We start from the raw sequence: 22,725 nt of genomic DNA, 5'->3' as shown, positions 1-22,725 counted from the left end.
CATCTTCTTAGCCTGTTAATTAGGCTGTAGCCTCAAGGGTATATGTATATGCCTCCCATAGATTATTAGATGCATTTGCTGCCAGTGATGAGCAGACTGGATAACTCTTCTTGCCTGTCACTTGTACTATTAAAACATATCTGCCCATTTGCTTGAGCATAGGATGGCACAGTGCCTGGTGGCTTTGGAAGGAGCTGCTGTGAGTGGAAACCCCTGGGATGGAATACAGTGGAAGTTGCATGTGGAGTTACCAGAACACTTGTAGAGTATAAGTAGGTAATATCCTTTCACTCTGCATTAATTACAATGGTTTACAAATGCTCATTAATTTGCCACTGTTATTCCTGAGGCATGTGGCTACTCTGCTTTCCTGACACCCGTTATTTCCTCCCTCTGAACACAACAAAGGAAACAACAGTCATCTGACATTGCCATGGCACACGTTACTTTCCAATAAAAGATGGAGGTAATCAAGTCAGTCCTGCATGCACAGCACAGTGTTCCCTGAGCTGTCAGAGAGGCAAGTGAGAACACTCCTAATGTGGTAATTTTAGACCTGACTGAGCAAGGTATGTGTCTAACTAAAAGTAAGTGATTAACTCCAATGAGACTACTCACATAATTAAGCTTAGATGTTTAGTTTTGTGCTGAATATGCTTTGTTGTGTTTCTGTTGCACCGGTAGAACACAGAGCAGGCATTCATCTTCTGCTGGGGGTGTCAAGGGGAGGTTGAGTTCATAGTATCTGAAGAAAGAAAAACTGAATAGCCAAATCTCCCCATTGCTTCTCTTTGAATCCTTGGCAAATAGAGTGAGCTTAGAAGAAGATTTAAAAACTAATTTGCAGTGACATCACAGAGGAGTAGTTTGAACCAAATAAAACTGAGTGGGAATCTGTAAGTGGTTGCTAATGGTTATTGCTAAGTGGTTTTGAGTGCTCCATTATTTATTTATTCCTTTACTGCTGTGAAAGCACTGGAATTGAGAAATATCTCAGATGTTAAGGTTTGATCCACTGAGTATTTGCACTCATTTCATGAAATGTTCCTCAGGTCACAGGAAAAGAAACAACAAAGCACCTGCATGCAGCTGGAGCAGAGGACAGACATGGTTTCCCAGCTTATGGATGCTTGCTGCAACCACTAACATGGGAGTTACACATGCTTGCACATACTTTCTGCTCCCATGTTTCCCATGTGTCCAGTTGTGGGATGAGAAAGATGGGAAACCTCTCTTGTTTCTCTCTAAACCTCTCTTGTTTCTGTCTGCTGTTTACAGACAGAAACCAGAGCTCTGGGTTTCACTCCTTAAGCAGTGAGGGGGAGTTACTCTTGTGCTTCCCCAGCTCCTGGGCAAGTGCTTCAGCAGCAGATAGTTACAGGGGGCACTGGCAATGACATGTCCCAGTCACTTTGATGTGTATGGACCTGTGTGGCTTCAGGCTGGAGGCTCTTTGTCAGTGCTTTCTATGAGACTCCTGGCAGACTCTCGGGGCACGTGGGCACGAGGTCAGTAGGGTTGGGAGTCCACAGACTGAGGCATGTTGTTTCTTGCCTATTCCAGCTGTGCCAGAGGGTTGCATGTTGCCTCGAGATTTCTGTGCAGAGCAGAGGTGCCGACATTGCTCATGGCGCTTGGTGGGTTGGCTGGGAGACAAGCCAAGGGACAGTGTGGATTTGGGGCATTTTTGGGTGTAGTTGCCTCTATTCTGTCCATGCTGCATTTGAGACATGTGAGTGCTGTTATGGATCTTTCCCTGTATGTTTTTGCTTTACCTGTGACTGATACTGTGATAGAATGGGTTGGGTTGGAAGGGACCTTAAAGATCATCTAGTTCCAACCTCCAATATCACTGTTCCTATTGGTCTGAGTATCTACTGGGGAGAGCTGCAACCAAGCAATACAGTGATTTCTACGTAATGTGTGAAATCAATTGCATGAAAACAAGTGTTTGTCACTGATAAAGGTGAATTTAGAAATCAGTAAGCAGTGTCTCTTTGTGCCAAGTACTTTAAAGATTGCACATTAAGCACAAGTATGATACACATCTGGAAATACAATTTCAGGTACTTTTATGATGTGTTTCTAAGCTCTGAACTGAGATTTTGCTTTTTTATAGGCTTCAAAATCTTTTACATGGCTGTGTTCCAGCAGTCAGTGAGAAATATGCTGGCCTTCGGTGAATGTAGAATGTGACTGAGCTTAATGTTAGCAAACCTGGCATAGTTTATCTCCATCTGAATGTAGTTATTTAATTGTTATTTAAGCCTTGATGTACTTTCTGACACTGTGACCCTCATAAACTGTGTAAACTGTTTCCTAGGTCATACTGGATGGGTTCAGTAAGACTCCTGTCTTCTGTAGATAGCTGTGCCAGGCACATGCTAATGAAGTGATAGAAGAAGATAAATAGTTTGGTTTTGCCTTGAAAAGTGTGTTTGGCAGCTAATATTTCAAACTGCTGCAAGAGCTGAAGCTGCTACTGCTGCTTGTGCAGGTATCGAAGAAAAAGCATCTTCATCACAGGTTTGTTTGTGTTTAAAGCTCACATGCATTCTTCTGGCAGTTCCCACAGTTGATTTGCAGTGGGCTGCAATGCTCTGCAAGATCGAGTGTCACAGCTTGCATTCATGTGTCTCATATTGGCCACTTCAACCTACTGCAAAAGCAACGTTTATCTCCACTTAGCTAAGCCACTTAAGTACTTCTGTCACCCACAGGCTGACTTTCCTGCACAAGGATGAAAAGTACTTTTGATTTGAGGGAAATTACTTTAACCCTACAGTTGTAACACACTAGTTTACAAAGTGTGCAGTAGATGGAGGATGCTGCAGTTGGTGCCTATGCAGGCAATTGTTCATCTGGCCTTGAACACCACCAGGGATGGAGCATTCACAACCTCCCTGGGCAACCCATTCCAGTGCCTCACCACCCTTACAGTAAAGAACTTCCTCCTTATGTCCGATCTAAACTTCCCCTGTTTAAGTTTGAACCCGTTTGTCCTTGTCCTGTCACTACAGTCTCTAATGAAGAGTCTCTCCCCAGCATCCCTATAGCCCCCCTTCAGATACTGGAAGGCTGCTATGAGGTCTCCACACAGCCTTCTCTTCTCCAGGCTGAACAGCCCCAACTTTCTCAGCCTATCTTCATACGAGAGGTGCTGGAGCCCCCTGATCATCCTCGTGGCCCTCCTCTGGACTTGTTCCAAGTTGGACAGAGCCTTGGGTGACATGGTCTAGTGTGAGGTGTCCCTGCCTGTGGCAGGGGGGTTGGAACTTGATGATCTTAAGGTCCTTTCCAACCCTAACTATTCTGTGATTCTATGTGGACAGTGACATTTCATATTCATGGAGTTATAGGATGGTTTGTTTGGAAGGGACCTTTAAAGCACATCCAGTCCAAACCCCCTGCAATGAGCAGGGACAAAATCAACTAGATCAGGTTGCCCAGAACCACATCCAGCCTGGCCTTGAATGTCTTCAGGGATGGTGAAACCACCACCTCTCTGGGGAACCTGTGCCAGCATTTTACCACCCTCATTGTAAAGAATTTCTTCCTCACATACAGCATGAATCTCTCCTCTTTTAGTTTAAAACCATCACCCCTCCTGTCACAACAGGCCCTGCTAAAAAGTCTCTCCCCATCTTTCTTTTAAGCCCCTTTTAAGAGCCGCAATGCTGCAATAAGATCTCCCAGAGTTTACTCCAGGCTGAACAACCCCAATTCTCTCAGCTATTCCTCATAGCAGAGGTGCTCCATCCCTCTGACAATTTCTGTGGCCCTCCTCTGGGCCCTCTCCAGTAGGTCCATGTCTTTCCTGTCCTGAGGACTCCAGAGCTGGATGCAGGACTGCAGGTGGGGTCTCACCAGAGCAGAGGGGCAGAATCACCTCTCATGACCTGCTGGCCACACTCCTTTGGATGCAGCCCAAAGTATGTATGATTTGTTCATGAGGACTCTCAAATGCTCATTCAGAGGCTTTAACATGGCCCTTTTAACATGTGGTAAATGGCTGTAGATGTGGAAATGTCCTCCTGGAAAGGAGGAAAGTAGAAACTTTGATGCAATGATATTTGAGTTCTGCTTACACTTGGCAAAGGGAGAATCTTCAGCTTCTCTGGAGCATTGTGCAAGGTCCATTTTTTTTCTTTGTATTTAGTAACTTGAACTCAATGTAATCTATCATGCTTACACTATTGTTTGTATGTAAATAAGTTGCTAATATAATGACCAGAGTTACTGCTGAGAGCAGCCTACCTGCCTTCTCATGCAAGTCCCCAGTTAAACAATCAACCTGATTCAGTCATGTTAGGTGTTTCCCAGTGAACTATAATGATTTTAAAAGCCTTCCAGTAAGTCAGGTGAGTCTTTCTCATAAATGTATGATAATTTTATTGGTGATGAATTACACATACATACCTTCTGCTGACAGGGTTCTTTGCATTTCACTTGCCATGTCTGCCAGATCTCTTTTCTTTTGATTGTGTAATTTCAAGGATGCAGGGAAGTGAGGACTGGGTATGAAACCATGTGAAGACACAGATCTTGTTAGGTCTAACATGAAGCTTAATGTGGTTTCCCCACTGCCCAAAATCAGTGTGGACATTTGGAAGGTTAAAATCTGATCCTCAGCACTTGCAGATGACATTTATTAATCTCTCTATGTAGTTGTGCATTTAAACAGTGCTGAAAGAAGTGTTTGTGCAATACAGTTGCACTATTCCACATTTGAGATGACTGCTGCATTGCCAAAATAGTGTTCTATTGCAAACCTGCTTCTTCTAAGATCTGATAGAAGCCAGAAATCTGTATTTTTAAATGAAATGTAGGAAATTCAAGTGCATGTCAGTGCAAAAGAGTAATGATTTGTTGAGCTGCTCAATTGTTTTAAAAGAAATGAGGACTCTGTAACTCCCAAATCAAAGAGAGAGTTGACTTTAGCTTCTTTTGACATGAAGCTGTTTTCATTGTGTAGTTAAATACATACTGTGATGAACTCCTAAGGTGTGGAGCTGCTTTTGTGGATGGTATCACTTGAATAGCTTTCTCTTTGTCTATAGGTATAAGAATAAATCATAAAATGATCTATTAGGAAGACTATAAGGGCCAATAGTGCAGTACTGTTGCACTGAGTTGTGTGTGATTGTGACAGCAATTGCTTGGGTTTAGGGACAAGGGAAAAATGTTATTTAATACTATTTTCTTTTTTGACTGAGGTAATTTGCCATGCTTTATATTGGTACATGGATAGCATAGTCTGTGGAATTTTTGTGTTAGAGCAAACATTATGAAACTGACACCAGCTTTTGTGGTAGTATTTGCAGAATCATAGAATCATTAGGTTGGAAAACTCCCTTAAGATCATTGAGTCCAACCCGGAGTGGTTTCAGTGGTCAAATGGGGACAATACCAACAGTGGCCATAGAATGCACTGTCTCTGCTTTCATCAGCCTGTTTCATGTGATCCCATCACATTCAGTCTATACTGAGTGCTGCACGGCTGAGCTGGACTGCTGAGTTGTGTGGTCCCTGTATTCTTTTGTGTGACTTGATAAATACATAGGGGGAGGGAGAACTGGGCAAGTTCAGTAGCTCCATGAGACAGAAACCGCATCCGTTCTCTGCTCTGTGCTCTTCGAGTCAATTGGATCAGTCAGGTCAAAATTGGCTCCTCTCCCCTGCGGGATCCCAACTTCTGGTTGTTCAATGCTTCTGCCCACAGAACAAACAGAGACTGTATTTTGTACCCGTTATTGGCAGTGTCTCAGCACAGCAGTTAATAAGGGTATGGAAACAAGTCCATTACTAATGCCTGTCACTGCCTGCAGCCACCGCAGCAGCGCCTGGGCTGCTGAGATACACAGGACAGGGTGATCCAAGGAAGCAAAATAACACAATTGTCTGTTTCCCTTCTCATCTCCTATTTTCCTGTCTGATTTTAATGACACAGTGGACATACTCCAGCCCTTGGAGATATCTGAGATTGTCTTTGATTATTTCTTTTTTTCTTTCTTTCCAACTGCCATCATTGCAGGGGAGCCTCTGCTGAACAGGCAGGAGCTGTGGACTGTCATGAAGGTGTCCTTTATATTGGTTCAGAAAGCAACCAGCTAACGGAGTTGTAGAGCAAAGGCTTTAGGTTTGATCTTCCACAGAATGAGGAATATTAACTGTATTGGAGCATTTATTTTACACCAGCTCCAGTAAAGGAGTATATTAAGGTCCCTGTTTGTGCTGAGTCTCCCAGGTGGCAGCACAAAATGTTGCCTCACAGCTGGGACAGCATTTTTTTTGCTGCCATGTGATGCTGGGGGTTAGCCTGGCTTTTTAGCTTATTGGGTAGGAGGATACCTCAGTGTATTTGTTTTATTGGTTTTCGAAAAATACATGCTGTGAAATTAAATGAATAGTTAAATACTAAACTATTAGGAAGAAATGCCGCTTTAGTGTCTTTTAGACTAGAATTTCTCAAGATAAATACTTCTGATTTAAAATTCAGCATCCACTACAGACCAAATAGACAATTATTTTAACATGGTGCTTGTTTCTTTGCTAGTTAATTTAGTGTGGATGAAATCTGGAATGACGGTCATAAAGGCACAAGTCCTCAACTGGGTCTCTACTTGGTGTAACATTGACAGTGAGGAAGGACACCTGCCATTCCCTTGGCAAGGGGCGGGCTATAAACTGCAGGAGGCCCAGTCTTCAAGGACCCACAGCCAACTTGCACAATAGGGTCAAGCCTTACTTACTTACTTACTTCTATAAGGCTTTGTCACTGGGCCACCACTAAAAGGATTATTTTATTTTTATGGTCTGTTTTAGTGTTACAGTCTGTATCCTCCTGTCTGCATAGACCTTTATGTCTTTCTCGTGCTTCATCTTCGGTTCTTCGCTTTCTTATTCTTCTTCCCAAGCAAGAAACTTACGAGCATTCTGGTTGAAAACTTATATTTCAGAGTTCTTTGCCACAAAAAGTTGGTCACAGAATGTCAATTTTACATATTTCAAGAAAACCATATCACTCTTACGCTGATTATTTCTTTCCAACATTAGAAGCATCTCTAACTGTGAACTTTAAATAGGAGCACAAGTGTGGCCAACTTGTACAGTGAGAAAAATGTTTAAATTCCAATGAAGTCTTGGGGCAGCAAGGCCCTGTGGGCAGAAAGGCGAGAGCGGGGAGGAATTTGTCAGTGGTATTTGCTGACTGAGTGATTATTAGCAATAGGAGATACTAAAACTTAATTAGAGTTTCTGATTTGGAACAGTGTATTAGGTTTAATTATGTCTGGAACTCCAGTATTTTACAGTTTTTCTTTTAATTAAAATGCATGAATTGAGGAAGCAAAAGTTCTAAATCTTCCTGTCTGGGCAGACCAAGAGTAAGCAGAAACTCCATTGTCTATATTATGCTGTACAAAAAGAGTAACAGTGGTAAAAGCTGAGGGAGATGCAAAAAATACAGGCTTAGTAGGTACTTGACCTGTAAGAACTGAAATGAATTCTAGCTATGAACAAATTACACATAAGCTGTGTACAGGCTTACAGCAGGACTCCAGCCCATATCTATATGATGCGATACGTAGCAGCTCATCCTATTCTGTGTTGTCATGGAGTCACACCACGCTGTCAGTTGTCCCGTATTTTGATGTGAGACATAAACATTGAAGATCCAATATGAGAGCATTTAGAATCCTGCAAATCCAATCCCCCAGTGCCCTGGTAAATATCCAGAAGCACTTTAGTACTGATGAGCTCCAAAGATCTGTATTTCAGCAGTGCATGAAGCAATTCTTCTGTTAAATTTTTACTGTGATTTGCAGGTTTAGGAGTAAGGTGGTGCCTGCGATAAAGCAAACAATTTAGAGCACATGAATTAAAAGTGGAAAGAATGACATAATACAGGGAAATACACACTTCTGTTAATGAAAGCACTACTGAGGTTGTTCTAATTGCTCCTGATAACAAAATACAGTGATGAAAGTGATTGATACCCATGACAACGATCAGCCATGGTGTTACTTCTTGCACTTTAATCTACAATGAAAGGGAGAGATCCAGCTCTTGAGCAAAGCTGATGGTGGTGATGGATACAGCTCTTCCTGAGTGGGTCTCTCTGTGGGTTTGACGTAGGCATGGGCAGTCTGCTGTGCATGTCTGGAGAGCAGGATAGCCACATGGAAACACAAGACCTGTTTGGAAGTGCAGGTATTGGTTTCTAGATGACTGTTGAAAAAGTGGTAAAGCCAAGACTTGTAAACTCTGGATTTTAGTGAGAATGACATAAACTGTAACTTTAGGACCTTGCAGTTTCTTGTGCCACTTTGGTTTAAGTTGCACAGGTGAATATCATAGTACAGCAAATAGCAGTCCAGAAGGTTGTAGGGATTAAAGGACAGAAACCCACCTGTGACAAGTTTATGGAGTTCCAAGGTTTCTTCATCCTCCTTTTGCACCAATCCCCTAACCAGTAAAGACTTGGGAATCACAGAAACTGTAGCTAGAGAAGGTTTTTTTGACAGGAGGCTTGAAATGTTTGAAAATATCCTCATGGATCTGGGCTTTGTTTTAGATTCCTTCTCGTAATCTTTACCAGTGCAGAATATCTTTGTGTCATGTATTCCTAGAAACTATAAATAGGGAATAATTTGTTATTGCTTGTGTTACCATAGCAAAATTGTGTCTTGAGCACAAAAATTGGTGGAAAAACTTTACAACTGGTTGTGGTGGCCCCAGCTGTACATAGTGCAAGAGATGTTTATTTCTTTAAAACTCCATCATTGTATTTTGCAGTAGCTTAAATGGGTTTCAGCAAGGTTCAAACTTTGTCCTCTATAATGTCCGTAATTCACAGCTTTTTTGTAATAATACTATATTGCTGGAGAAATAATTCCCATTTGTAGCATCCCAGTCTGAGGCATGTTTAGTGATCTCTTTTTATTACCAGAAAGTCAGGAGCAGATAAACCACCTTATCCGAAGGGTTGTTAATGGGTTAATTAGTGCAGGAACATAAAGACAGATCCAGTGGCCACAGCTGTAGTGCAGGAAGGTGTCAGGTTTATGTTACCTGATTATAAGTGTTAGGGTAGAAGTACTGCTCAGTCTGTGAGAACTTTGAGGTTGAACTATCTCTTTTCTCTCCAGTGTTTGCAATACCTGTTTGGCAAGTGATCCATTAAAGTGGTTTTACCTGTTAGGAGCCATGTTTATTGGAGATCATAAAATCCAAAGAATGGAATATTTATTGAATTTGGCTAGGAACAGATTTTTGTCTTGAAATTTAAATTTTCTCAGGTGTTCCTGTATGCTGATGCACATGAATTGGAAAGATTGAGTTTTGAAAGACTGCAGTGCTGTTTTTGTTGGTGGCAAATTACATCTGGAATTGAAAAAAAAAAGTAGACTTGTGTTCTCTGTCAACAGCATGACAGTAATGTGAAAAAGCAATCTCTTCCAACAAATGATGCTGTAGAAAGACAACTTTGCACTTACTTGGCCTCCCCATTACTGCTACTACTGCATAAAATAAACAGCTACAGTGAGCTTTGCTATGAAAGCTCGAGTGCTCCTCAACTTGGAGGCTGAGACTTGCAGCACACAAAGTGTATTGCCTTGTTTTGGAGATATATTCATGCCCTGGATAAAGTCTCTTTACATGTGGCACTGGAAAAACATGTATGGTCAGTGTCTGCTGCTTATATTGCCACAGCCTGGTGCCCAGCAGATTTTACAGGCATCTTGATTTCTGACATTTGTTACCCTGTGAACACTTTGGGTTGAGTTCTTTACTGCAGTGTTTGGAATGACTGTTGAGCAAAGCCTGTTGAGGTCTATGAAATTATTGATACTTGTTTGAATAAGTAGTCTCTAAATGCATAATGCTGTCTGGGAATGTTGATGCTTCTCTAGTCCAACATGTAGAGTGCTTCTTTCAGCAGTGTTAACTGCTCTACAGAGCTCTGGGCCTCAGTCAGGTCTTTAGAATTCAGGAGGAGCCCTTGCACTGAATTGGTGAGGATGGACCCAGGTCTGTTGCAGGGTGTTACTAGATCAGAGGGTAGTACTGAGAGCATGGTGGAAAAGCTGATAAGATAGCATGGTAAGTTGCCATTCAAAATACCAAAAATGCCTCATCAATCTTAACAATTAATATATTAATAATTAATAAGTTAACAATTAATGTATTGTGAAGACTTTGAGTTCTCCTCTAGAAAGAATTATAGGACTTTGTGGATTAGAGTAGTCATCTGCTTTAAATGCTATAATAGCCTAAGAACTCTTAGAAGCTGATTACAGGGAATTTTTCTGTGCAACTCATTTTGAAGTGACATAGAAAGTGGGGTGGTATTGGACTGTTGCTTGATTGGGATGTGAGAGTGAGCTGGAATGCATCTGAAAGAGAAGTGAGGAATTTTACTAGAAGCAAAGAAGCTTTAATATTGTACAGGAAATCACATAAGACTTCATTGGAGATATTGTATATAGTTCTGTCCCAAAAAGATGGTTTTAAACTGGGAACCTGTTCAGGATTGGCTGCAAGGATGTGTGCAGGAAGGCAGAGTCCATCTGATCAAGATGGATTAGAGAGAGTTGCATTTTTTAGCTCAGCAGAATGAAGCTCGTGAAGGGTTACTTGTACTGTGCTCAAATTCAGTGAGTGATAAACATCAAGGAAGAAGAAAATTTTAAAGGATGCTATTGTTACAAGAGCAAATGATGCAAAATTTTAAAGAATAACTTCAGCTTGGATAGCAGAAGAAGGTCTCTGCCCATTCAAAGAGTAAAGATGCCAGAATTTTGTTAATGACTTATTCCATATACAATTATTTAGTTGATAAATATGATGGGAAATAGCCTTGGGATGGGAAAGAGCAGAAATGGGCTGCAAGGATTTGATAATTCCTTACAGTGCCAAAGTTGCAGCAAGAGCAGCTTTTTTGAGCCAAGTTTTCCATACTCTGCTTGCCTGTTCATTGTCTGTGTGTGAAGGAGAAGGGTGATTATCATTAAAAGTTGCCATGGTGATGTCTGTGACAGTTGTTTATGGGTAAGGTCTTCTTAGTGGTTTACTACTTCTGTGTGCACCTGGAAGAGGGGTGGGATAGTATCTCCATGTGGGATGATACCTGCTAGCAGCTTACGCCAAGCAGCTTGTGTGGCTTTAGGTCCCCCCACATCCCCTTGCATCACGGGGGGAAAGGAACCAGCTCTGGTGCCATCCTGCTGGTTGGTGTTCTTGATCGATGGCAATAGTTTGGGTGGTTTGGGGGTGAGAACGATCTCTGGCCCTGTTCTGTGACTGGATCCAGCCCTGCACATCCAAGTTCTCCATGAGTGGTACATGGTGTTTTCTACTTGATGGCAAAGAAGGTGGTGATGTGATTGGTCCACCAGACCAAGACAATGCCAAGTATCTATCAGACCATGAACGTCATCCCAAGACACAGAGGAAAAAACAAGTTTTCTGGTAAGTTATGATGTGTTTACTAGGTCAAGGTCTTTTGCTAGTGTGGAGGTGCAAAATGATAAATACTTTTTAGGTGAACTGTGTTATTTTAAGGTGTTAAAAAGACAAAGACCTGGTTTGCATTTCAGTGAAATGGATCAGAAAGAGTAAATCTCTATGTATGTTTAATAATTGGATTATTGAATAAGAAATCTAACCTAACAGTTAAATGTACTGAACCAAAATGTGAATGAAACTATTTGGGGAAGCAGTAAAAAAGAGATGAGAACATTTATATCTTTTTTTTTTTCAGCAGAAACTAGAGAAACAGCAGGTTTGAATTTGTGGCACAAATAACTGTGTGTGGATGAGGTAGCACGAGGATGCACGTAACAGAAATCTGGCTCTCTCCTCAGAATATATTCCATGTGTTAACTTACATGTGATTAGTGTGGTGGTGGTTGTGGTTTCAGATGCTGTTTTATCTTGCTGGATTACATGGCTGTGGTCAGTCGTATGTGTGTGGTACACAGATCTCGGTCTGTCAGTAGATACAAGTAAAAAAACATCCAAGAAAAAAAAAGAAGAGAAAATGCGTACTCTGTTCTTTCATTGAAAGAAAACTCTCAATGAAAAAAGCCTCACTTCATATACTTCAATGCAGCTGTCACACATAATGTCATATGCAAGAGTCTGAAAGAAAGAAGTGAAGAAAAAGCTGGCCAACCAAACTGAACATTCCCCTGCACCCATCCTGGTCTTACCTGAAAAATATACTGACACAGAGACTAAATTGATGCTTGTCCATGGCTGTATTTATTTTGAACTATGTAAAGAGGAGCTAGAGCCAAAATCCAAGTCAGTGACTTGATCTGAATGAGAAAAAATGAAATTAATGCAATAAAAGTTACTGAAAAAAATGGAGATTTCTCCAGCTCATCTGCAAATGTTTAGAAATGAATACAGCTCCAACTAGAGCAGTAAATAAAGATGAGCACTGCAGTCAGCTCTTGCATCGTTTAAGCATCTGGTCTACTACAGTTAGTGCCAAATTTAGTCCATGTAAAATAGATGTAAATGAATGTCTGTTGCAAAAGAGACTAAAAAGTGAATATCTGCTAAATGGAATGTGGCTGCGGCAGAGTGATGAAAAAAGATTTCAGAATTACTGTGAAATAATTGAAAACCCAGGAGCCAACAGCATTTTCTGCAGCTGCAGTTGGGTTACCAAACAGGATTGCAGCATCTTTTTGGAAGAAATGCAGCCTGTGTTTCAGGAAAATGCATTTTTGCTGTTTAAGAGACTGGCTTTGTTAGATTTTGGCTAATTCCAGTCAGGATTCTAAATACACAGTTTCTCTTCCAGAGCTAAAAGCACACTAACACAGTATTTATCTTTGAGAAGGATTTTCCGTTTGATTTCACCCAATGTCATGTCAGCTTTAATCTGGAACAGGGCAGAAGGGATATGAGCACTTGAATGTGTGGTGCTCTTGAGCAGATGGGGCCCAAGTAGCAGCAAGAGCAGGGCTGAGACCGGTGGCCAAAGGGAATTGGCCAGTACCAGGAAAGACTGTTAAGAGATTCCCCTCATCCTCTCCTCTCCTCCATCCCCACCACCGGCCCTGTTTGGAACTGAAAGAGTGACACCTCCTGCCTGCAGTTTCTCCCTGGCCCATGAGAAAAAGCTTAATTTCAGCCTTGGATCTGGACTTCAGAGGATGACCAGCATCCCTTTGGCAGTATTACATGGAGTATGTTATGGTAGAAATAGTTTCTGCAGGTTAATTGTGGTTTTGTTGTTGTAGTATTTACAAGTTCAAGGGTTTGTAATAATGGCTGTTGGAGTCTTCCTCTTGTAAGGGTGATGGACTCATTGGAAGTTGTCCAAGTCTTGTAATTTGTACCTTTATTTTCCAGCATCAGAGCAATGTCCTTTAAGAATTTCAAAGGAAGAATTCTTTTGCCTATCAAAAATACTGTTGTGCATGGTGATTTTGAGTTTCTTCCTCTTCCCTGTTTCCTGTATCTTTTCAGTGGGAGCTTGGTATTTAGGTGATCCTTTGCAAGCTTAGTATTTGTTATCATGGTTGCTGAGAAGGAATAGGACCTTGGTTTATGGTTTCAGCTAAGAAGTTGTGAATTATGATGTAAAATAGAATGTTTGGCTTTGGTAAACTGAACAGCAAAACATGGTGTGTGAAAGCTGTGTTGCAGTATTTGGCCCAACCTTTGTGGGCGAGCATGACCTGGACTAGATGTCCCAGCAGCTTGTCCATCTCAATCTTACAAGTGTGCAGTGTTTAGCATCCACCACTTCCCTGGGGAGACTGTTCTAGTGGCTGGTTGTTCTCACTGTGAAAAAATGTTCCTTTCATTTTCACAGCAACTGGTAACCTCGATGGAAACACCAGCAATATGATGTGCTCTACATTTGCTGAAGCTTGTTTAGGTAATGAATGTCCCAGAGATGCCCTTTCAGCTTCTTCTTGGTTCCTGTATCTTCCAGATTTGGAATCAGTGCTGCAAGCCAGGCTCTTAGTTCATGCTTGTGCTGGCAGCGTATGATTTACTTGTTCAGGCAGCAGCTGTGTCCTGGAGAAAAGCAAATCCTCCTTTAAATGAGGAGAGACTTACCTCTTGAAGTAAGGTCAGAGTGCAAGTAGCAGGGGAGGTTCTGAGTACAGGTAGACTAGACTAGGTAGAACTAGTTGAGCTATGAACTGTGACTGCTTTCCTACTTTGAAGGGTTGTATCAGGATACCAGCCTAGATCTAGACCAGTTTGCACTCTGCTTTATAGAAGGATATTTTCAGGAAGAATGTGCTGTTTGTGTTTTTAAATTATGACTTACTGACAAAGGTTATAGCAGAATACCAGCCTAGATTTTTGTTCAGCTTCATTAAAGTTCATATTGCTATAAGGGATTTTTTGTTTCAGTGGGTTAGGGACTGTTTCATATTATCCATTACTAAGAGAATTTACTTGTGTTTAATTCCTCAGTTTAACTCTTCTGAAGCTTTTGTATTTGGACCCTGAGAAGACAGTCTGTGAACTGTCAGAGGTACTATGTTCTGTGCCCTCTTCACCTATCCGCAGGAATGCCTGTGACAGATTACTTCATGTGCAAGCTGGTCTCCTGGTTACAACAGGCATGTGTTAGATGCTGTGGCCGGCAGCCAAAGGCTGGTCTAGCTGTGACCTTAAAAGTCCTTAACAGGCAGGGTTTCTGTGCAAGCCTTTTTTTTTTTCTCACTTGTAACTGTTGTTCTCTAATGGCTCATGCTTTTATTTTTCTTCGTTCTTCTAGCAGAGAATCAGATGGACTGTAGGTTCTTGTGGATAAGAGGTAGGCATTCTCCTTTCGACTTAAATATTTTGTTTGTATCTCACTCAACACTTTATTTAGAGGTTAAATTTTGTCCATCAGTGTTATGTGTGCTTAACAAAGCTGCATAGGCTTTGGGTAAAAGCCATGGTGCATGTTAGAAATATACAATGTTAGTTATATTGTAGGACTCTACCACTCAAATTGTCACCCCTTACATCTGTGGCCATAATTAAACATGCAAAAGGCCAAACTGTAAGCAGACAGTGCTGTATCTGTGCTGGGGATGTGCCAATGGCACAAATGGGGAAGACAACAGCATGTAATAGCCTTCTGGACTTGAAAGCAGTATGCCTTGGTCTGGTCTGCCAACTCAGATGCTTGTCTGGGAGACCACTCATTGGAGTTTCAGTCATTGGAGCTGTTATTTCTTCTTTTCACCAGACATGCAGAATGATCTTTTTCAGTGCCTTGTAGTGCATCTCCACTGACAGTTGAAGAACTTCATGGACATGGAATGCCTTTGCTACAAAATGCCTGGAAGAGCTGATATCATTAGAGTGAATGATCAGTTTGTAAGTGCTAGAAGTAGTGTAACAGTATCTTTACCCTTAATTTTAAAGGTGCAGTCCTTTCATAGTCTGTACACTTGAGAATTTCAACAATTCTCAACTGAGTCAGGAGCATTGTTTTTTATCTGTTCTAGTCACCTTTTAGTCATAAGATTCTGCTTTCAGACACGCTTTGCTCTTATGCACGTCATCTGCATAATGACACCATGACTTTGTCCTTGGTGTCTTTTCTAAGGTAACTGCTTTTTCCTTTGATTTCTCTACAGTTTCAGGTTAATTCTTCACTGTTTGGTATTGTTCTTCTTCCAAAGTCAGCAGACACATTGATTTTTAAAATGTAAATATTAAAAGATGTAGTCAGAATTTCTATGTAGCCACAAGAATTCCCTTTTCCTGGTGACCGGTTGCCAATCATATTTTTTTCTGTCTGTATTTTCAGTTTCTAACTTCTTTCACACTTTCACACATCCCAACTTTTTTTGTTTCATTTGCTTTCTTCTCCCTCTGCTCCTTTCCACTTTATGGTACTTCCTGAAACTTTTGGACAAAAGAGTGCAATAAATCTGTTGCTTGCATTACACAGAGTTTGAGCAAAGCTTCAAGGTTTCTGCTGGAGGTTCTTACTCCTCCGAAAGCCCACCTGGCATTCCTTCAGTTCTTCTTCAGATATAGCTTAAGAGTTGTATTCAAAATGCTGTTCCAAGAGGCGCCTCAGCAATTTCTTCAGGTCTGGGGTTCTGTGTCCTCTCAGATGTAATTTAGCATGTGCTCACCACTCAGAGCTCTGTTCAGCCCCATCCATTGTGCCCCTGGCTGACGCTGGTGGACCCTTTTCAGCAACAGACAAGAAAAGTGGAATCAGTGCCTTGCTGCCAGCCAAGGGCTTCCACAAGCCGTTTCTATAAAGGGAAATCTTCCTAATGAGGATTGATTTCTTCCTGTTCCTCTGGCTGCTTTCTTGCTTTCATGTGCAGTAACTCACTATCTGAAAGGTAGGTCAACAGTCTTCCATTTTTGAGATCAAGGCTTAGAATGAATTTGCAGTTCAGGATTGCAGCTCACTTGCTCTCACAATATTATCATTACTTTGTTATGGTTTTTATGTGGATTGGCAGCAGCTTTTACAGGCTGAGCTTCATAGAAAGCTAACTTAAAATGCACAGAATGAGAAAAATGTCTCTCTTGTAAGGCTCCTGCTGAGCTGATAACAGTCTACAGGAAGACATCTATTTAAACAGACAGAAACATGCCTTAGGATGTTTGGATCCTATTTTCAGCTTTATTAAGCTATTTTCAGCTTTATTAAGAATGCTGTGTTTAATTTTTGCAACATTTCCAGCCCCATTAATTTAGTTTACACTGCATTTGGATCAATTAGTGCACTCGGTGATAATGCACTATTTGCCTCTGCCTATTTAAAACAAGAGAAACAACAGGATGGATTTTCAGTGTATTAAAGAATCTGGAATTCCTCCAAAGACTCTGATTATTCCAAATGACAAATCTCAGAGGCTGGCCAAGTGGAAACAAAAACTCTATGTTGGGTAACTGTCAAGTGGATCTATTTTCTCAGTCCAGTGACTTCTTAAACCAATTCTTCCAGAGACATCTTGGCTTCAGGATTTTTCTTACCCAGTACTCCTATTCTCAATAAGACTTTACTTAACACAAGCTAAGTATAATAGAGGTAGAGCTACAGAATATTCAGTCAAGAAGATTAAAGAGAAAAAATACAAAAGGCTTCCTGATGTGCTGGCATTGATGTTATAAACCAGTTGAGTTCTCACTCATCTTTTCTTTCATCAGGAAGCATATTTACATTTTACTCTTGGAGATTAAAGCACCCCAGGATTAGGACAGTAAAGGAGGCCAAACCTCTCCAAACCTGAGCTGCGTAATCTCATTCAGCACATCGTCAAGGTGCTCATATGTTAGATTTTCACTTTATTAGGTCTCTGTGACTTTCTGGATGTCATAAAGAGGTTGTAGTTGTTCTAAATTTCCATGTTTCGTTTTTGTTTTAAAGAAATGCTTCCTGTAAAAAGCAAATGAATAGAAAAATATGTGAATTTTATTACAACCCTTCTCAAATACAGTAGGGTTATTTAGCATTTTTAGAAGATTACTGTGATTGTTTAGTACTGTTCTAGTGTTATTGTTACAGTATAGGGTATATTGGTATTGTTTCAGGTTCTAATACCAACTGTTCCTGCCTTCTGCTCAAGACTATTGGCAGTACAGAATTGTAGTTATTAATGTAAAGCAATGTGTGCTGCAGTTTTATTTGGGACATACACACTACTGAAGCACCAGGGTGTGTGTGCAGCATCTGCAGTGTGTGAATTTTATCTGCCAAAGAATACGAAGATGATTCAACTTGGAGAAACTGCCTCTATTTATCTTTGCTGCAAAATGATTTTGGAGGTGGCTGTATTGTGTTATTGCACTGCTTTTTCACATGAGTAAATAATATCACATTTTGCCTCGATGTTTGGAGTGTTTTTATTGTTCCCTCAGGATACCTTGCTCGTTTGTCTTGCTTCTGGTCTGTCACAGCATTTTTAGTTTGATGTAGATTGCTTACAAGTTTGCACATGGTGAGTCTTGTAATGTCATTTGCTTCACCAAACTTCATATGCAGCTCTGAGAAACATTCCCATTTCGGTAAAGTACCTCCTCAGGGACGTGATACAGATAAAGGTAGATATATGTCGCTGTAAAAGTTGTACTGTGATTTGTTTATTCAGCAATAACAAAATGCAAAGCAATAGGTGAATGACCAGGCTGAATTTGCTGGAGTATCTCATCAATTCTTCTTTAAGTACTTTAAAAACTGCTTTAAGAACTTTAAGTTCAGCTTCTTGATGTCTGAAGTGTGTAGTTAAATGCCCTGATACCAGTCAATTAGGTAAATGTGGTTTTGGATCCTGAACAAGCAGAGCTCTTTATTGGAAATAGCAAAATTCCAGTGTTACTTGTATCTGATACTCCACTGTGAGAAAAGCACTGTCTTTATCTTACCCTATAGCTTCTGATGTCCAGCCACCCCCTAGAGCTTGAGAATTACTGTGCTGGCTGATGTGTCATATAGACCACAACTGGAAAGGTTTATTTTGGATGGATATAATAGTCTGTGGTCATAAGCTGCTGGTCTGGCAGCCTGAGGAATCTTGCCCTGTTGCTGAAAGTGACTGTTCTGAGGATAAATAGATGACTTCAGACCCTACGTTACCTTTCAGAAGAGAGAAACCACAAACCCATCAGGAACTCTGGTACAGGAGATGTCACTCTGTATAGGTTTGCCCATTACTTTCCTTAAGCCTGCTTGGCTGCCTCCATGATAACCAGAATTTCGGTTTCATAATGGCATGTCAGTTCCTGCAGTCTTGGCACGGCAGCTGCAGTGCACGCAAAAATGATGCTCGTTGTAACTAGAAGGTTGCCTTCTGCCCAGTGTATAGTTTTATGTCAAGTTCTCTATTTATATAACAAGACACCATTATTCTGATACTATTCAGCAGCAGTATTTGTTTGCTGTCAATGACTGATTATGTACACGTAAGAGATTTATTTCCTTTTGTTATGCAGTATTATTCTTTGTCTAGAACGTAGCTAGTAATTTTACTGAGAGATTTTTGGGGAAGAAAGAGACAACAACAACGTCCAGTTGTGTGTACCAAGTTTGAGAGAGGTTCTTTTCTCCGTGATTTGACTTGGTTTGTCAGTCTACATGAGAGATGGCTACTGGATTGCTGCTTAGTGAAACCATACTGTTCTTTTTTTCTTTTTAAAGGTCAAACCTTATTTGACTCTAACAGTATCTTTAAACAGAAATGACTTCTATACTCAGCCAATTGTGTGAGAACTTTCCGAGTTTAACATTTCAGAACTTTTACTGGAACAGAGATGAAGGAATTTCAAAGGTTCCTCTACTCTGCTGCAGTTGGTATTAATGAAGCAACAGAATGTTCAAGGACTTGTGGTGCTGCTGCTTTGATTTTATTTTCTGCCTGGTATTATTAGGTGTTTTCAGCACATGCGTAGTTGGAAGCATGAATATCTTCAAGATAAACAAAACTGTTGTGTCTGATATGTGTCTCCATGCTATACCTCTATATGCTATATCTCATTCTTGGCTCAGGTAATATGCTTTGGTGGTAAGTGAACTGTCACTTAGAATTATGCTTAAGGTACACTGATTTCCAGTGAGATAACATAAGGACTAGGTACTACCTGAAAAATATACTATAATGTACTATGCTTATGATGGTATTATGAACCATGGTGTAGCACTGCTTTATTTCTCATACCTGATGAGTGACATAAAATGGACGCGAGTAGCAACATATTGTGTCATTGCATTGCAAAGTATATTCTCCTTTAACATCATTTACACTGGGTAGGTAAAATAAACATGACCTGAAGTATTTTCCTTTCTAGTCCATATCCTGATTACCCACAGTCTTGAAATATTTGAAGGTGCCTTTGCAACAATGCATCAGTCTAATAACTTACTTTTAGTCTTTACGTTCCTCCTCTGTAGCTGTCTGCTGATCCTTGAACCCCAGTATTTAAATTCTCACGGGAGTCACTCCTACTGTCTGTGACTTGTTTTAAAGAACACATGCTTTGTGGAGCTCATTGGCTTGTTCTTTTAAGATTATACTTGTAGAGTCAAAGAATATGTTTTTGGAAATAATTTTTAGAACAAAGATTTTGATGAAACCTGTTTAAGCTCCAGTATATGCTGCACTGGAGGACATGGGGTGAGGGTGTTAGGATTGGTTGTGTGTTATAAAGTCAGGAGCTCATCATCTGCCAGAGCTGCTGTTACAAGATTGCAGACACCCTTGGTATGAGGGCTATTGAGACCAGAAACATGCAGGTAGGTAGAGAGTAACTGTTGTCAGAACTGCCCACTCTCCTGTACAGGAGCCAGTCCCAGCAGGCAGCTGGAAAAGCCAGCAGTGAAATGACTCTCACCTTTTTTCATGTTACAACTGAGGGAGCAATTTACACAGATCAGGCCATAGAACTGTGCCTTTGTCTCCTTCCAGATAATATTTTAAGCCTTACTGGTGATAAGGCAGGGAGTGTACAGTGTCCAACTGCTGTGTGGCTATGGTGGATCCCCAAAGCCACTCATCAAAAAGAACTGTGAAACCTGCATCCATGGTTTTCCCAGAATTTGGTCAGGGAATATTGCAATGAAATGCTGTTCTCTGTTCTAACATTTTCAGACATAGAGGAACAGTTAATATTTTTGTCAGGACGTGATGAATGGGATCTTTAGTCCATATTGGGAAGGTGCTTGACCTCTCCCCAGCCAAAGGCCAAATTTCATTTAGTGGAAGCCTTTTTAAAATTAAAATTCAGTTATTTTTTTTAGTAATTTCTTGTCTACAAACACTCTTGTAATTTTTACGCGCTTTAGGATGCACAGTTGGGATGCTTTCTGTCCACAACCACCAAGTGTATGTAAGAATATATATGTTATGCACATGATCAATCCTGCTAAGAGCAGGCAAAACGATTTGTTATTATTCAGGGGAGCATGTGGTGAGCAGGTAGAAGTGTGTGTTACAACAACAGAAATAAATGCTGTAGCTTTGTTAGTTCCCCACGCAGCATTTAATGGTTATGAAGCAGTTAAGTCATGATGTCAGGGAACTGAAACATCTGTTAAGAGAAACACATTTTATGCGCCATAAAATGAAATGTTGCGTTGCCAAGCAATATAGAGAGTATTCCTGTAGTCAGCTTTTGCAAACTAAACATTGCAGCGTGCTACCCGAAGAAGGTGGTACTGGAAATGTGTTTTGAAAACATATTCCATGAGGAACATGCACTGCACTTGATGGCAGAATTACAGTGACCAATTATGGTGCTTTTTTTTTTCCATGTTAAGAATATGCTGCATGCTGTTAGCAGACTGAATCATGAGAAGGATATTTCACATTTATGTTGAACCTTGCCATTCTAATGAATACCAAGTACTAAAAAAGTGTGTGCAGCATATTCTCTGTGGTGTACTGAAGCACTATTTGCAGGTTGGAGGCAAACAAACACTGTCTGGAATGTTTTGCATGTTTCAGGGAAGAAAATTTTGGCCAGACACACCAAGCTTTCAGCACTGCCCAATTGAAAGGTCCCAGCACCTTTAGGCCATGCTCAGGCCAGTTGTAAGGATTCTTCACTTGAATTTCATCGCTTGAAGCACATGACACTGTGATGGAATCTTCATCACTTGAAGGACATAACACTCTGATGGAGCCCATACAGCAAAACGCAGAGTGTACTGATGCAGAATTATTAAAGTGAGATTTGTGATCGAGGTGGCATTGCTCTGCCAGAAGCAACCCAGGATCTATAGTTCATCTTCCTTTCCCTTTCCCATTCCCCAGTGTTACTACCAGTGAGTGTTCTGTAGGAAAAATAGCAGAGAGAGGGTGGCAGAAACTGCAGGTGGCAGAAACTTCCCTCAACGTTGTGCATCCTGTCTATAGGTACTAGCTAAGCTGTGTGATAACGTGTGCGTGTGAGGTTCCAAGTCAGCATTATGGTCCTATAAATTTTAAGAAGGATGTGCTCCTTAGAGTCTTGTAGCTTATGAATTTAGGGGGTAAACTGTTAGTCACTGTGTAAATTGATATAGATTTACTAATTGACACTAGCAGAGAGTGCGGCCCCTTGGGCTTCTGAGATGCTGTTGGCTCAGTCAGAGATTATACACACAAAGATTGTATTTGCATTTGCTGCTCTCCCTGTTAAATGGGGTTTTTATGAGGTTCTAGTGCTGTAGTTAACTCTGTTGCGCAGAAGTGCCTGGTAGGTTCAGGTTCTCACTGCGGCTGCCTCGCTGGGGGGTTGTAAGCCTTAATTGTTTCTAATGTCTAACAGCTCGAGATGAAAGGATTTATGTAAAAGGAATGTGTTATGGTGATTATAAGGCTGATGGTGATGCACATCACACCTGCTGTCACACCAGCTTGAGCAAAAGCAATCTCTGCTTTTAGACTGGAATTCCTGTGTGCCAGTGAGAGGGAACAGTATCACTTTACTGTGCTACTTTTTTCCCTGTTCAACAATCCAGTGGCTCTCCCCAGATAAGTCAAAGTATTCAAGGTTTTTTTTTTCTTTTCTTCTGGGTGAGCCTTGCACTTCAGGATGAAACTGATTTGGGGAGATTATTGTAGGTAAATCCAGATGTTGGGATGAACATGTCTTTTGCCACTTTTTTGAGGAAACTGTTTTTTTGTGGCAATACTTTAGCTACTGAAAAGTTTTCTGGTTTAGAATGCAGATGAGAACTAAGACTCATTGTGTCCTATTAGTAGCCATTTGTGTTCTCTTTTAATCCGACAAATGCAAACA

The sequence above is a fragment of the Pezoporus flaviventris genome, unplaced genomic scaffold (assembly GCF_033815535.1).
Source record: "Pezoporus flaviventris isolate CSIRO_AGI_PZ_B2104156 unplaced genomic scaffold, CSIRO_AGI_Pfla_v1 ptg000014l, whole genome shotgun sequence".
Taxonomy (NCBI): domain Eukaryota; kingdom Metazoa; phylum Chordata; class Aves; order Psittaciformes; family Psittacidae; genus Pezoporus; species Pezoporus flaviventris.
This window is presented reverse-complemented; position numbering follows the sequence as displayed.